Raw genomic sequence first — 14,244 nt, 5'->3', positions numbered from 1 at the left:
TCAAGTGTAGCTTTCAATTATGGTTTTTGGCTGACTTATTCCTAAATGATATAAACTCTATCACAAATTTATGCACATAAATTTAATTAGTGTATTTACTAGTATAGAAAACACTACTAGTTGTATGATAATTATAATCTGTTTCCAGATCCTGATAAGCCAAACTCAAGGAAAACCCTTCAAGCTGGCAGTGTACCCACTGAAAACCTGCCTTTAAGATCCCACGAGATAAAGAAGACACCACGTCGGGTTCTTGAAAAGAAGGCACCAAGACAAGAGCTACCAGAGGATATACCTTGTTCCTCCCATTCATATTTAGAGCCAGCATTGTGTTCAGATGATTTAATCCATCAGCTTGACTGTGACAGTATATCAGAAAGGAAAAGTGAAAAATGTAATGATGGCAATGTCAATTTTTTCCTTATGGATGGTGTCCATGGAATTGCTAAGTATACAGTTGTTGTAGATTATAATTCAATGGAGTTTACAGTATATGTTTTTAACTGGCCGTTACCTGATGACCACAGTATCTACAATGAACATAAGCGGTCTATTAAACATAGTGAACAGTTTAAAGAGGTGTTGTCAGCAATAGAGAAAAGCAATCTATGTCAAGGTGTGCCTGAAGATCATCAAACAAAAGAAGCTGCTATTGATCCAAACAAGGACATAAATATTACCACTCCTCGAACAGTAATCCGCCACTCTGTTCCAAAAAAGCCTTCTCCAAAGCAATTTGAAGCATCTGTTTTCCTACGTTCAGCTAACTGTGAAGTATTTATAGAACAGTCTGAACTCTGTGATCCATGCTCAAACATCACAAAACAACTAAAGAAAGCAAGCAAAACAAGAGCTAAAACATCTCCAGCAAAAAGCAAGGCTCCTCTTTCAGCATGTGGACCTGAGAAGTTGCGAGCAACTGTGGTAGCTACAAGGTCTCAGTGCAAGTTACTTGAAGGGGAACTGCAGGAATTACAGAAGAAGATTGCCTGTCAAGGAGTATCCATTGATAAGACCCTGGAGGAGGACATCCAAAATATAATGAATGAACAGAGCCTTGCTAGCACTCCACACATGAAATTCTTCTGGCAAGAGCAAATTAAGCTGCTGCAATCATCTAGTTGTGGACGAAGATATCACCCACAAATTATTCGGTTTGCTCTATCTGTTCACAGCAAATCACCTGCTGCCTATAGGGAGCTTAGGGAAAGTGGTTCTTTGGTATTACCAAGTGAAAGAGTTTTGAGAGATTACAAAAATTTTTTCTCTCCAAAAGCTGGGGTGAATGCAGACAACCTGGAATCTTTGCGAAACAAGGTGAAATCGTTTAACGGAATTCAACGCTATGTCGTACTGGTCATGGACGAGATGAAGATACAGTCAAATCTTGTATATGACAAGCATTCTGGCAATCTGATTGGGTTTATTGATCTTGGTGATCCAATGACCAATTATGCCTGCCTGGATAAGGAAGATAGTGTTGCCACCCATGCATTGGCATTTCTAGTAAGAGGTTTGGCCACTGATATGAAGCATATCATTGCTTATTATTTTACAGGAAATGTCACTTCATACCAGCTAACGCCCATTTTCTGGAAAGTTGTGTCAACACTGGAGCTGTCACTGGATCTTTGGGTGATTGGTCTTGTCAATGATGGTGCTTCACCAAATCGGAAATTATTTAATCTCCATAGCAAGTTGGCTGGTGAAGATGAGTGTGATGTTGTTTATAAGACTTTAAATCTTTTTGCACCATCGCGTTTTATCTACTTCTTCGCAGATTCTCCACATTTAGTTAAGACAGCTCGCAACTGCTTATATAATTCAGGATCAGGATCACATAGTAGATACATGTGGAACAATGCTAAACACCTATTATTTCATCACATAGCAGATCTCTTTTATCAAGATCAAGCAGTTGGGCTCCACATGCTTCCAAAGCTAACATTGGATCACATAGTTCTGACAAGTTATAGCAAGATGAAGGTGAGATTGGCAACTCAGATTCTCAGTCGATCAGTTGCAATAGCATTGGAGGAGAGCAAAAACGATGATGTTTTGGGGACTGCACAGTTCTGTCGAATGATGAACAACTTTTTTGATTGCACTAATGTTAGATCCCTTACTGAGCATGTCAAAAAAAGAAACGAATTCATCAAGCCCTACACTTCTGTTGATGACGATCGGTTTGGATGGTTGGTTGATGTATTTCTCCAGTACCTTGAGAATAGGAAGACATCCACTGTTGAAAGGGAAGGGGATTTCTCTAATGATGCAAGGGGAAAGATGTTTTTATCAATGCAAACATATGAAGGTCTGAGAATTTCCGTCTTTTCCCATGTTGGTGCCATCAAGTTTCTTCTGGAGAATGGGTTCGAGTATGTCCTGAGTGAAAGGTTTATGCAAGATGTACTAGAGGATTACTTTGGACATCAGCGCTCCAAAGGACGAAGAGCAGATAATCCTAGTGCATATGAATTTGGCTACAACGATCTTACCATTGCGACACAGAGAGACATCGCTCCAGTTGTACGGGGAAATGTCGGTGGCAGATATGAAAAGAAAAAGTGGTTTTCTGTGACCGATGAACCAGTGCATAAGAGAAAAAAGAAATAACTGTGGTTGACTCATACATTTAAATAACTGTGATTCCAATCATTCAATATTGTCAAAGTTCAAGGTAACACTTTCCAACCATGGGCCTTTACATCTCAAGTTATCCCCATTCTTGTTATGGATTTGCACCCCTGAACACCAACAACAGTCTTTTCAAGTATACTAACATTAACTTTTCAGGTCTACACTACCCTGGTCCCTAACCTCAACATATAATACTCCCCTAGGTGTATATAAAAGACCAATTCAACCACATATGCAAATTTCAATGGTACATTTCAATATTTATGTGCACTTTTGATAGATGTGACTTCTTGGTAGAACACAATATCATATGTGGACACGATGCAACAAGTTCTGATGACAATATTTTTGTAAATTCATTGCCAAATATACATCTCTCAAAAGTACCAATAAACATTGAAATGGATATTTTGCATTATCATGCTGAATTGATTTGATTTGGGTTTTATTATGCATACAATAGCATGTAATTGCTCTATTCTCCGAGGTGGTAGTGTAATTGATAGTCGTATGTGGTTGAAGCTTTTTGTTCAAACTTACAGTTCTGTTAGAAAATATTCTATGTGAATAGGATGGAAGTTATAAATAAAGTATATATTCGAAACAAAGTAAAAGCATTACTTAAATATAAAACCTAATTGTTCTATTGTGATTTCTATTGAATTATTGGAATGTATGCCATCTTTTCCCCAACTTTTTCATAAAATGTAACTGTATATTTATTATTAAAAAAGCATGATCGCATGAATATCTGTGACAACAGTACATTTTACTTTTTTAAGAGAGATGATGACCCATATAAATGTAGGTCTTATATTAGAATTAATTGTAAATTGTATTGACTTTGTTCAAAAAGCAATAAATATATTGTTTCATTAGATTATGGAACTTGACATGGGAAAAAGTAGTGTTTTATTGGGTATATATTGGTAGTTGAATATGCATGGAAAGTATGGATTAACCATTATGTAGCAGTGCTGTCATTGACAAGTAAAATTGTCTGGTGTCTGATGGAGTAAAATAATAAAGTACAGTACTGTACACCAGGATACAATGTGACTGGGTGGGATGACTGGATAACCAGATGGCAGGATATCCGTGCATCAGATAGCAATAATATTCAAGAGATTCAATCAATTCACTCCATGGATCAATAATTTTCAATGATTTTATTTCTGATTTTGAAAAATAGCACCAGAATGCAAAATTATTAGAAAATATAATATTAGTACTTAGTAAATAACATGAAATTGATATATTGACATAGTGTATTGTTCTGTCTACATGTTTATGACTCTGAGCTTTGTTTCAAATGCTTTCTCAGCCCTTTCTTTTTTGGTTGCTTCTCTCTAATCTTATATTTTGATATATAGTCTCTTGCATATGAGAATGCTCTCACCTTCAGAAACAGTTTGACAATGTTTTCAAGGCATAACTTCTGGGTATCACCTGATGGGTTGACCCCAGATGACAATACAATATTTTGCCATAGAGACTTTACAATTGGCAAGGAAAGCGTTGTATAGCAGATTGCATCAACAGGAATGTTTCGAATGACCACCTTTGACTTGTCAACTTCCTTTCTAAAGCATATTTCAGCCTCCAGTAATATTCTCACCAAATCCTCACAAGGTGTTACAAGACCACCTCTTGTCCGAGCTGAAATGTAACTGTTTTCTTGTTCAGATTTCAAACTTTGTAACAAGCCTTGGAGTTCATTGTTTTCCTCTTTATATTTTGATGCTCGAATTAATTTTGAAATAACATACCCTGATATATAGGAAAGAGGGCCATGTTCACTTGGCTCTAATTTACAGTCAGATGTAGATTCTGTCTCTGCCTGCGAAACATTTTGCACATTTAAAAATCCAACTAAATGGTCTGGAATGTGTATCATGACAAGGTTTGCAACTCGCGAATCCGTACAGTTTAGCAATTTCGTTGACTCTATCATTAATCCGTAGAAGCACTCGAGAAGCTTGTCTTGATTTCGATTTCGCGAAAATTTGGTGTATAAAGGGAACACTTTATCATACAATTCTTTGGACGCTGTAACCTTTTTCACAGCAGCGTTTATATCGTCCCCATAGAAATTCTCTTCAACAATTTTTTTTTTATTGTATCAACAATCGAATTTATGGTATCAAATTCAAACGGTGTTGTTGTCATTGAAGGAATTGAGACACTATCGCCATGTTTCGAATTAGTGTGCTTCGTCAAACCGCCTTTTGACTTGCATACTTTGCCACATTTGGAACAGGGAAATGATTTCAAGCCTTCAATTTCATTCACTGCTTCGACAAATTCCTTTTCTACTCCTTGTTCCTCAGTTTCTAATAGTTCAAGAGCGATATCCATGTTGTAAAAAAGAGGTTCGTCGGGCATAATATCCTCTTGTCCACTCCTCGTTAAAGACACAGGCACAAAATCGCATGTTTCTTCCATTTCCTCGCTTGAATCTTGCTCTAAAACCTCCCTCATTTCTTGTTCTTCTCTCAATTTCTCCTCCGCATCCATGACAAAAGATCTTAGGGCCAAAAAATATATCTTAACCTGTTAAACAGCTGGAAACCTATGTAATTCTATACTATTTGCCCGAGGCGATGCACACTATCAGTCACATGATTTTTTTGTCCTTTGATGCGCAACATATTTACCGCCTCCCTTTGAAGTTTGCCGGCTATCCAAACCATCCCACCTCTATTAACTGTGGTTAATTGAAGGCAAGAAAGATAAAGCTATGCTTTTGTCGATGACTAAAAAATCTGAGTCAAAGAAGTCTGAACAAAAGGTTTCTACTTACAATATATTGATGGGGTGGATTCATAATGGCGTAAGAGTTGGTCTTGAAAAGAGTGAGGAAACCAGAGAAATTAAAGCTTCAGTAAAATTTAGTTATAGGGAATTGACAGAAATTGGAGAAAACTGGTTCTTTCCTGATGGTAATAGTTCACTGGGAAATATATATATGAAGATTGGTCTTGCTGATTTTAAACGTCAAACTTTGACGTTTGCCAGATAATGAATTAATTAAAAAGACAATGACTGCAGAATTAACCTTTGACAAGGGAGTGGCGTAACTGCTTTAGTTTGTGTATGTCCAAAGGGGTTGAAAATGATTAATATATGTTATAAAACAAGATAAGTTGTGCAATCTAGAACATAGTTAACATTTTACAAAAAAAGTCAAGCAGCGACTTTTTAAGCAGTGACTTTTTAAGCAGTGACTTTGGTGCAAATACTTTTTTTAGAACTTATAAGTTACGCTCAAATTATTGTTTCATCTCCTGATACCGCCAACAAGCATGTGTTTCCAATGGGCCAAACCACGCTCAACACAATTCTGAAATTATTGCATTTAGATTACATGGATTATATTATTGATTAGAGAATAAGAACTTAACACATCACAAATAAAGATCATTATAGCTGAAGAGTGGGTCTCTACGGCTTGAAAGACAACTTAATTTCATATTAAGGCACACAAACTCAATCTATTTGTCCACATCCTAATATCTATTTGTCCATGTCCTAATATTTGTCCACACCTATCCTATCGCGAGTAAATCAAGTTGAATCAAAATATAATCAAGATGAATTAAATATGACGTAACATAGTTATTAAAAGATGTAAAGTTCTGTCCGAAAGTGAGCTGTCCGAAACACATGCGATGTCCAATTGGAGGAATTTCCACACAGATTTCAAGAAATGCAAATACTGTGCCTTGGGTCATATAAAATTGTACCCTAACAATTATATGGGTTTACTTGGAGGGATAGAAGTAAGGGAGCCTTTGGCCAGGGCTCCTTATTTTACGCCAGTGTGACATAAAAATTTGTCAGGCAGCTGTATTGCCACGACAATAAATGTCTGGTTTCCATTCTGCAAGATATTTTGTTTTGATGAGTTTTAAAATATATGAGAGTTATCTGATCATGAAATTTATACTTAATATATTCTCACTAATCATGACTAATTTTTGAATGAAGTTTACATATGCAATACTCTAAATTCTTTATGAAGGATACCGCTAAGACACGGGCGAACAAATTAATAGTAAGATGCACTTCAAGGTTAACATCACCCTAAATCACTTGCTTATATATAGAACTCACCGTTGTGCATATTTCATTTGGCCTAACTTCTTACTTTCTAGATGTATGGAATGATATTTGAAATATACTGCATGTACATCAGCTTGACATTTTGGGGCTTTGTTTCTATTACAAAAACGTCTTTATTTCGACTGATTTCTCAAATATACTTCCATCAATCTCAAAAGCGAAACAACAACAACCCTGCATAAATTAACATATTTTATCATAACTGTCATATTAATTTGTTCAAGTCTAGTCACTACAATACTCCCCCCCAGTGCGGAAACGAACAGGTAAGTTCACTGCACGACCAGAGCGTGTTCTGAATTGTGGTGTCGGCAAGCGCATTGTCACAGGCGGTGGTACCGGAACGGACATGGTCGACGTAGGTGTTGTGGATGGTCCCTCTCGAGGAGGTTGCTTCTTCATTTCTTCGTCTATGACTGCGGGCTTCAAACGATCCAGCAACACTGTGTCGTATACTCCGTTCTTGCTAATAGTATAATACTTTTCGTTGCGTTCGACAACCTGGAACGGTCTGTGGTATGGTCACTGCAAGGGCGGTTTTACTGCATCATGACGAACGAACACATGAGTAGCGTATTTTAAGGCGTCTGGGACATGTGACGGTCGCTTTCCATGATGTTGTGTCGGAACGGGGTTTTGCTTATGCATTGTGTCTCTTAGTCTGCCGAGGAACAATGTTGGATCTACGGGCGCAGTCTGACTCTGATGGAAAAATTCGCCAGGCAGCCGAAGGGTTGTTCCGTAGACCAGCTCCGCAGAACTGCACTGGAGGTCTTCCTTCCACAAGGTTCATATTCCCAGCATCACGACTGGCAGCTCATCATGCCAGTTGGGACCATTTAGACGTGCCATGAGGGATGCTTTCAATTGTCAGTGGAAACGCTCGATAATTCTGTTTGACTGAGGATGGTACGCTGTTGTGCGATGGCGCTTGATGCCCAGGAGATGCATAACGGATGACCACAGATTTGATTCAAATTGAGTACCACGATCGGACATAATGGTGTTGGGAACGCCGAATCGGGCAATCCATCCCGCTATTAATGCTCGTGCGCACGACTCTGTTGTCATATCCTTCATGGGGATAACTTCTGTCTAGCGAATGTATCGATCGATACATGTGAAGAGGTAAGAAAACCCTTGGGATTGTGGTAGGGGGCCAACAATATCAACATGAATGTCCTCGAAACGTCGAGCAGGTGGGTCGAATCTCTGCTGGGGGGCACTGACATGTCGTTGGATTTTTTATTGTTGGCAAGGAATGCAGGCTCGTGTCCATCGATGGACATCTTGATTTAGGCCATTCCACACGAAACGCGCCCGAATAAGATTATAGGTCGCACGTGACCCTGGATGAGAAAGCTGATGAATGATGTTAAACACCTCTCGACGGAGGGGTTCGGGCATGACCGGACGCGCGTTGCCCTGGGGTATGTCACAGAGTAAAGTGAGATTGTCCGAGCCTTCGAGTGGTATGTCTACGAGTTGTAGGCTCGTGTTACTCGTCTTTAGGGCTTGCGTCTTCCGATCGGACTCTTGGGCATGCGCCATGGCACGAAAGTCGATCTCGGGGTAGGATGTGGCGTTTATTTCAATTCTCGAGAAGGCGTTGGCTACCGCGTTATTCTTCCCTTGTAGATGCCGTAAGTCCGTGGTAAACTCCGAAATAAATGCTAATTGACGAATTTGGCGTGAAGAACGTTGGTTTGAGGAGTTCAAAATCGCGTATATTAAGGGTTTGTGGTCTGTGAAAACATGAAATTCCCTACCTTCGACAAACCAACGGAAATGGCGGATGGCGAGGTAAACGCCCAATAATTCTCTGTCGAATGCTCTGTATCGTGTCTCCGCCGCTCGCAGTTTCCGTGAAAAGAAAGCTATTGGACGCCACTCATGGTTGATGAACTGCTCAAGTACAGCCCCAACAGCTTTGTCAGAAACGTCGGAGGTGATATTGGTTGGGGCATCATTCTGTGGATGAACCAACAATGTGGCCTTCACCAGTTCCAACTTGCAGAAATTAAATGCCTCTTTGCACTCGGGGGACCAAACGTATGAAGGTGAGGTCAAAAGGTTGTGTAGTGGATGGAGATGTTCAGCGCAATGAGGTACGAACCGATGATAGAAGTTAAACATTCCAAGGAATTCGCGAAGTTTCTTCTTGTCAGTGGGTGGTGGAAACACACTAATGGCTTTAACGCGGATCGAAAGGGGTGATATACCTTTCGCAGTAAGGAGATGACCCAAAAAGGAGAGCTGTGTGTGCCCTAATTCACATTTGGCAGGATTAATTACGAGCCCATAGCGTTGTAAGCGTTCAAAGAGTTGACAAAGATGACTGCGGTGCTCCTCTGCTGTTGAACTGAAAACGAGTATATCGTCGATATATACAAACACGAAATCCAGTCCACGACAAACCTCGTCCATCAGGCGTTGAAAGGACTGGGCTGCATTTTTGAGGCCAAATGGCAAAAGTCAGAATTTGAAAAGGCCGAATCGTGGAGTCGTATCGTCGGGGTCATCAATGTAGAGGCTTTGTTTCTATTACAAAAACGTCTTTATTTTGACTGATTTCTCAAATATACTTCCATCAATCTCAAAAGCAAAACAACAACAACCCTGCATAAATTAACACATTTTATCATAACTGTCATATTAATTTGTTCAAGTCTAGTCACTACAACATCATTAATGATCAACAATCAGTACAAAAGTGGCTTACCTTTAAGCAATGGAAATTTATTCTAGTCCATTTAAAGGAACTGCTAAAATTGTATGTGTATAAAACTTTTTGATGCATTTTTCGTATCGCACTTAGTTTCACAATATCTGGACCGAAATGAGCGAGCTGGCAGCCATCTTGGATTAACCGTATAACACTACCACTAGTAAATGTTTTCAGACAGCCTTCTATTTTTGACACTGTGAATGAATTAGATTTTGTCTGTGTCTGTGTACAACAATCTAAGATGGTAGTCAGCTCACTCATTTCCGTCTAGATTTTTCGAAAGTAAGCAAAGATATAAAAAGCAGGTAAAGAGTTTTATATATAAATTAAACTGTTTTTTTTAAATGATAAAAACTAAGTTTTCAATACCAATACCCTTTAAATCATAGAGTTAATAGAACCACTGATATTTCCTCTATTATGCCTGATTAAAGAACCACAATAAACAACATTATGAGTACCGAGTAATATAAAAAGCTGTATCAAAAGATCCTAAACGGAAACCCAAACAGATGATTTCCTGGAAGGTTCTCAGGAGGAAAAACTGTCACAGGAAAGTAAAGATTTCTTAATTGAATTTATGTCTGAGTATGCAGTTACCAAATTGCCAACAACAGAGAACAAAAAGAGTGTACTTATTAGTGTAGGAAAAAACTGAACTGTTCAGTAAACCACGAATGGCGGTGGATGGTTTGAAGGAGGGATTTCTCTGTGGAATGAAGGACGGCATAATTTTTACCAAAAAATCTGTGTACAACCTTTACCACAAATTATCGGTAACAATGGACAAAGTTCTTTCCCTTCTTAGTATTGACGACCATAACCTAAGCTAAAGAGACTGTATTTACTTATCTTAAAAGATACATTCGAAATCTCACAGATAAGGAACTTCTGTGTAATTTAGACTGATTTACTCATTCAAGAAATTTGTGTAATGGAGAAGCTATGCAGTGATATGATGTTATGCTTGTAACATACTGGTTGAATCCTGCATGGCCATTCATGTTTTATTTTGTTGGGTTATGTTAATCAATGTTTCTTTATGAGTTTAATATACGTAAGGGTACAGTACAACAGTGCACAATGCGCACTCGTGTTTGTATTTACTTTCTAAATATATATAAAGAACTCATGTGACTCTTGCAATTTTGCTGCGAAGGCAATCCCCTCTAAGCTCTTATATTTCCAAAGGCAGTAATATGCGCACAAAATTGCTGCAATAACATTAACACCTACAGATGCCCCTCCAGGCTATTCATATGTGGGGGAGGTGAGATTTTGTCGCAAGAAGAAGGTACCATCCAAGGGGATCCTCTAGCTATGTCCTGGTACTTATATAACTCATCTATAATGATTCAAAATTTGAGATTGAACATACCAGAAATCAAACAAGTATGGCTGGCCGATGACTCAGCGGGAGGAGGAAGATTGACACATTTATATAATTGGTATAAGCATTTGGAAGGGATGAAATACGGCTATCTAGTAAATGGTCCAAAGTGTTGGCTGATAGTGAAAACGCAAGAACTGGCCAAAGAAGCAGAGCAGATCTTTGGAGAAGAAGTTAACATTACAACAGAAGGAAAATGCCATTTGGGTGCTGTTATAGGATCAAAAGAATATAAAGATGAGTATTGTAGAGAAAAAATTCAAGGATGGGTACAAGATATCTCATCACTCATGGAAATCTCGAAAAGCCAACCTCATGCAGCCTACATTGCCCTTACGAAAGCATACGAATAAAAATTTACCTACTTCATGGGAACAATTGAGGCCTTCAAAGAGTACATAGAACCGATACATGAAACATTGAATGACATTCTCTTACCACAACTTTTTGGTCAAGAAGATCTTACCCCTTGCGAGTGAACTTCCTGAACTTGTGACCCTAACGTCAGCTCAAGGGGGATTAGGCGTACCGAATTTGAGAATAGAAGCTCCTTTGCAATATGCAGTCTGAAAATGATTTACTAATCAACATGTAAATTCAATTAAATGGCAGAGTGAGGCTCTGGAACCGATAGAGCAGTCTATAGATGATCTGAAGCGAATGCAGCAAGCAAACAAAGCGGAAATTGTTTAGTCAAGAATGGATAACATTTATGCAACACTTTCTCCAGAACCTACTGTTCTTGGTAAAGCAATCCCGAGACAAAGGAGCGAGTTCCTGGCTAAATGCGATTCCACTCGAAGATCAAGGTGTAGCCCTCAATAAGGAAGAATTCAGAGACTAATTACGAATGAGATACAATTTAACTTTGAACGATTTACCAAGTCATTGTGTGTGTGTGATTTACCAAGTCATTGTGTGTGTGTGTGTGTGTGTGTGTGTGTGTGTGTGTGTGTGTGTGTGTGTAGATCGCTTTAACATCACTTTAACATCAATCATGCCGCTCTTGTAAAAAAGGTGGGTTCGTGGCACAAAGGCACGATGGAATCTGGCAGCGCAACTGGGTAAAGTGTGTAAGAATGTGGAAATTGAGCCTCATCTTCAACCCCTTGACAATGAGAGATTTGACCTGAGATCGGCAAATATAAGTCCCGAAGCGAGATTGGACATGAAGGCGGACAGTTTCTGGCTATGTGGAGCTACTGCATTTTTTGACGTAAGAGTAACGCATGTAAACTCCCAATGTAACCAAGGCCGGCCAACCCAGAACATTTTTAGGGAACACGAGAACGAAAAGAAGAGAAAATACCAACAGAGAGTTTTAGATGTTGAAATGGGCTCCTTTACCCCACTTGTTTTCGGAACCAATGGCGGAATGGGGTCTGAATGCCACAAGTTTCTTACTCAGCTGGCGCTGAAATTAGCAGAAAGAGACCATGAACGTTACACAGTTGTCATAGCTTGGTTGAGAACCAGAATCTCTTTCGAAATTCTAAGATCGGTACATGCGAGTGTAAGGGGATCTAGATCACCTTTCTATAGAAATGAACTTGAAGTGGTTGACGATTTTAGACTAAAATGTTAAGATTGCAGAGGTTTTTTAAAGTTTTTTAGATTTTAACTTTACGTGCTGGTTTTTCTTTAAAAAATTGTTTGAAAAAGCGTGGGTTTTTTTTCTAAAGAAAGAGTTTGTTTTCCTGCGAAAATGTTTGACTAAAAAAGTTTTTGTTTTTTCTGAAAAAATGTGTGTGTTTTTCTCTGAAAAAAGTTTGGGTTTTTTGCAAAAAATGTGAGTGTTTTTCTCTGAAAAAAGTTTGTGTTTTTGCATGGCACTTCTGGGGCTCCATAGGGTCCTCATTCATGTAGGCTGCTTAGAGAAAAAAAAATATTCCTACCGGTTATTGTACCTATCACTTATACACACAAATTGAACTCCTGTTGAATGGGTTTGTTTACGTAATTATGATGCAGTTGAGTGAATGTGATATATTTCATTAACTAAATATAATTCATTTAATTATTTAACTAATCCTGTTTGGAGCAGGCAAATTGAACTAGTGTCTAAAACAAATCCCAGCTTCTGTAATAGATGATGGATGGTTTAAGCTGTTGCCTCCCATAACATACTTCTTCTCTTTAGGCAAGAAATACACAATGTCGGGAACCCCAGAGACTGTGTCATGGCTGGATATTCTCATGTTTTGGGAGTTCCAGTAATCTTTGACTTTGTCAAATTGCCCTTGCAGATCTCACAGATAAGTCCTTTTTTTTCCAACTGTAATTTGTATCGTTGAATATGGGGAAACCCGAATTTTGTCTGTTTTCAGTCGAGGGAATGTGCATTGTTCTAAACCAGGCAAATTCCCTAAAAATTCAGACTTATTAAACATGTTTAGAGCAAACATGGCTTTAAAGTGTTGTGATGGCTCCCACTTGAATTTAATGAAGCCTATCCATTTCTTTTGTCCCTTCTGCTTCTGGGTGCAAATCTCCATTATACATTTGATTTTAAGCATCTGTTGTGTTAGAACAACCATATAAGACACATCTAGCTGGCATTTTGCAACGCAAAGTATAGAAATTTTGATGCATACAACATATATTTATTGTGATATGACACTAGTATTTATCCGACTGGGGAATGATACATATCATTCGAGTCGCCTCATTTTTGCGAATTTTTGGTGAAAAAAATTGTAATAATGGTTTTAAACCGAAATGTCTCTCCCCATAGAAATTTGCATATAATTGCTGACCGCATATATTCCTTCTCCCCTCCCCATATCTATTCAAAGAGCTTTTATGATTATTGTATCTTATTATAGTTAGCCAACTTATTGTTTACCACATTTCCTAAAACGTAGCATCAAATGTGGTATAACAACTGCCTAAAATAGACAAAACACTTCTTCATGTTTCTACCTGAGGGCCTTCGTCAGGAGAGTTAGTATGAAAAAAAATAGGGGAGAATACATATTTTGTATGGGGGAAAAACATGTCATAAAAATGGCCGATAGGGAGCAAAAAATCAAAACAAATTGGAATACATTACATTGCCAAACAGATGTCTGATTGTGGGCCAAGAATAGTCTGTAATGAGGGAACTGATCAGCAACGAAAAACGTATTACAACCAGCTTCATATTACTCTGGGGGAAGTGGCTTAAATGAAAGAGAGTCTCATGCCAGAGGGAAATGGGACAGTAGGCTCTAATTTTCATCTGAATAAGACTGGATAACGCATCTATAGGAGGCAAAAGTGAAGCCGGAAGTGAGTCGGCCACCACCTGAGTCAAAGGCCCCACTCTTGTATCATTTAAGATTTCTATTACAGAACTGTAGTTTTTTGTGTTTTTTGCCAT

The sequence above is a fragment of the Dendronephthya gigantea genome, unplaced genomic scaffold (genome assembly GCF_004324835.1).
Source record: "Dendronephthya gigantea isolate DGI-Jeju-01 unplaced genomic scaffold, DenGig_1.0 000011F, whole genome shotgun sequence".
Taxonomy (NCBI): Eukaryota; Metazoa; Cnidaria; class Anthozoa; order Malacalcyonacea; family Nephtheidae; genus Dendronephthya; species Dendronephthya gigantea.
Note: the sequence above shows the minus strand (reverse complement) of the source record.